Source organism: Plasmopara halstedii (assembly GCF_900000015.1).
Source record: "Plasmopara halstedii genome assembly, contig: Scaffold_444, whole genome shotgun sequence".
NCBI classification, from domain to species: domain Eukaryota; phylum Oomycota; class Peronosporomycetes; order Peronosporales; family Peronosporaceae; genus Plasmopara; species Plasmopara halstedii.
The window spans coordinates 1048792-1052819 of NW_020187364.1; positions in this window are offsets into that span (position 1 = coordinate 1048792).

Consider the following 4028-nt stretch of genomic DNA (forward strand, 5'->3'; position numbering starts at 1 on the left):
CTGCGCGGAAGAGATCGAGAGCTTGGATCACGTTGTGCACCGGCTGCTTCAAGTTGGGACTATCGCGCACTGTCGGAGCGGCTTTAGCCGTTGGGCAGACGAATGCGTCGCATCATGCGAAGGTTGTGCGCTTGGCATAGTTGGGATAGAGATCATTGCACTTCGTGCTCAAAAGCAGTTGATGGTCGAGCTCTGGATGGTCGAGCGCCTGTGGGTGCCGCCCCAGCGCCAACCTTTCCGCGCTAACTTGCGCCGGACCCCGGTACGGCTGAAGCAACCCCACACAAAACACTGGTTAGGTGCGCATTCGTTTCGGAAGGTTCAGCGAATACGCATGTTCGCGATTGGCCACAACCTTGAGAGGTCCGAAAAAAAACGGATGGGGCTTCGTCTTAAAGACAGCAGAATTTGTATGGGTAAGAAGGTTTTTAACATTTACAAAAACCAGGTCTCCGACCTCAAAGCTTTTATGTTTCCCATACCTGTACGTCTGCATATTGCATGTCTTGGCTTTCAGCCATCGCATCGTGGACGTGTCGTCAGACTCTCAGCCTGGTAGACAGGAAGTCATCGATTTCCTTACGTACAGTGATAGGGTTGACATCAGCTAGCCGCTCTGCTATTCCTCCCGCACCAAGCCCTGATCCATGGAATGGCGGCGTCAGCGGGACGCGAGGATTAACAAGCCCGTTCCTTTAGAACGGCGTGTAGCCGGTAAACGCATGCATGGCATTGTTCAGAGCAAACTCCACAAGTGGAGGCATAGCGCTCCAGTGCTTCGGTGTCTCAGCGCAGACGCTGCGTTGAAGGTCTTCAACGACGCGAATCACGCGCTCAGTTTGATTATCGGTCTGCGATGGGCCGCTGATGGCAAAGCCAACTTGGTGCCCAGCCCCTTGTTGATTGCCGATTGAAACTTCCTAGGGAAGTGTGGGTCTCTGTCAGAGACAATTGACCCCAAGGGTCCGTGCTGTAAAAAGACACGATCCACAAACAGCGTCGCTGTATCGACACCGCCTCAAGATGAGCCAACTTGCTCAAACGGTTGACGAAGACTACGACACCCGTGTTGCCCGCCGGTACCTTTGGCAGTCCAAACCCAAAGTCCAACTTACGGCCAACACCCGAAGGGTACCGGCAATCCGGCCAGCAGAGCCGCCTCATTCGCAAAAGGCTCTCACCCTTTGACACGTATCACACGTGCGCAAATATGTGCTGGGTCACCAGTAGTCGCAACTCACAGAGCAGTAGGTTCTCTTCACGACAGAGATGACCAGTCATGGGCCTCATGAACTTCACAACCTCATCATGAGGAACCACAATTCTCGTGTAACCGTCGAGTCGGTGCCATAATGCAGCAATCCATTATTTAATGATAATTGGTGCGACCGTGCACGCAGTCACGCCGACCGTTTCATGTCCGAGTTTTCAAACTCCTTGCTCCCGAGGGCCCGTAGCAGAGCTAAGCACATATCATCACCTGTATAGGCGGCGCGGATCAATTCCGTCACGGACAACATCACCATCGTGACATGAGCCAGCTCATAATCTGGTCTGCGTGACAACGCATCAGCCAAAGCATTCTGCTTTCCTGGCTTAATCTTCACCTCTAATGCGAAAAAGGAGAGCCACCTGCCCATTCTCGGCTAGAGGCGAGGCGACTGAGTCGCAGTACGTAGTGATGCATGATCAGTGTAGATAACGACCGGCTTAGAGCCGAGCAGGTGCACCCTGAACTTGACAAGTGCATACTTCACCACAAGTAATTCCTTGCCGTGAATTGGGGAGTTCTTCACTGCAGCCTTGAGCTGACGAGATTCGAACGCGTTCACCCGATCTCGCCCCTAGGCGTCTGCTTGCAGCAGTGCAAAGCCGATCGCAAAGTCCGAAGCGTCCCAGACGACACTGCAATAATCAGGGTTTGACAATGCCAGTATATGTCCATATGGGAAGCTTTTTTACCCTGCCAGAAGCCTCCCGATGTTCGATGTTCCAACACCATTCCGCAACATTCTTAAAGAGATTTGCCGACGGCTGTGCCATTTCTGCGTAGTTCTTGCTGTACTTGTGCAAGTAGTTGGCGGGCCAAACCACTTGCGCAAGTCCTTTTGGTTTCTTGGAACCGGCCAGTCCACAATGGCATTGATCGGGACAATATCCACTCGAAGGCCACGCTTCGAAATTCAATACCCTGAAAAGGAAATTTTTTCGGCGCCGAAGATGCACTCGTCTGCATTAGCATACAGCTTTTTCGCGCGCATGCACTCGAGCACCGCCTTTAAATTGACGATGTGAATCTCTTCATTTGTCCTCCCGTGCTCCGCACGACTGTGGACAAAGATGTTGTCAACGTATGTCTGTGCATACGCCCGGTGGGCCTGAAAAATTGCGTCACAAGACGATTTGATGTTACTGGTGTATTTGACAGCCCTTGATGCATCATCAGCCACTCAAAGAGCATCCCACTCGGAGTACTTTCCGCAGTCAGCAGAATATCACTCGCTATCATGAGCAATTGTTGGTTCCCCGATCCAGATCAATCTTATGACGCATACTTCGGTCCGGAAGTAGGAACGATGCGGGTCTTTAGAGACGATGTTTTAGAATTCCATTACCAATTATTAGTACGGATCCGAGTGATCCTTCAGGATCGACAATTTACTTCGTGCGATTAGCACCCGCTTAGTGTCAGCTTCATCCAGAAGCAACATCGAGTTAATCTCCTCTTTCGGTCTTATAATGACCGCCTCGGCTAGATTGTCTGCCTTCAAGGCACCGCCGAACGCTTCGAAGGTCATCTCGTCCAGCTCAAGAAGAGCATCCATCGCAGGAATAGCCTCGAGGGTGACGTCGCCGTCATACCGTTGACGAGGGTGTATAACTGTGCTCTTTCGTACACGGTAGACACATCCTGGGTCAGGGTCGACTACCGGCACCTTGCAGCTAGCATACAACGTCGCTGTTGCCTTTCCACAGAAATTTTACGTTTTGGCGAGACCAGTGAAAACAAGCACTCAGCGTCGTCCAGTGTTAGCCCCAATTCCTGCTCCACCAGAGCCCTGTTGGTATTACAACATCCGACGAAGAGCTGCTAGCTCCGCAGTCTTCATCCAGTGGATAACGTGCCACTCCACGCGTATCTGAAGGGCCTTGCCAAAGATGCCGCGGTCCTTGTCCAACCATGCCACTCGTGGCATGCAGCGACTGCTTCAAAACGTGAGCAATGCTCAGTGGATTACGTGTCACTCCACGTTCAGCCCACGAGCTATGTTTCCGATACACCTTCAGTGTTCGACAACTTGGATACTCCGATCTCCAGCACGTTCACTGGTCAAATGTGCCACCTAATCAGAGGTGGGTTCATGACTCAACAAAGCTCCACCAGAAGACATGCGTGTAGCCCAAGGTCTTTGACCTCCAATCGATCCATGGCTCATGGTGTTCCAACCATGCCATACCATACCAAGAATGAGGTCATACTTCGAATCCAAGTCTAAGACTAAGCAGCGTTCCACGCTATCAAAGTTAAGACTTGACACCGAGACCCACAGCCACCCTCGGCACCGTGACACATGTCCCCGTTGCTAAGCAAACAATGACGATTTCACTCAACCGCGCTTCCAGCATCTCAGCATACAGCCGACTTCCTTCCATCGTGGAGCGCCGAGCATAATTACCCGACACTCGAAGATGATCAGGATCTTCCATGGCTTCTCAACGCCCTTCACGATCGCTTTCACGACCAGCAAGCCCGGCTTGCACACACGTTCCATGCTAAGCTCTTCGGGGTTGGGCCCTGCTAACCTCTACCTCCTTAAGGCTCAATAGAACACAGTCATTTCCCAGTAGATCCTTCGCACCTACTGGGTGTTGTCGTTTTCCCGCGACAAACCATACTGGTGAGAAGCGTGGACGTCGGTTCGATGAACCTTGACGCGCCTTGCGCGGGAGACAACCTGTCCGAAAGTGGCGGGTGTCTCCTAAGACAGAACACCGTCAGGTGTTCGATCACTGCCCCGCAGCTCGGA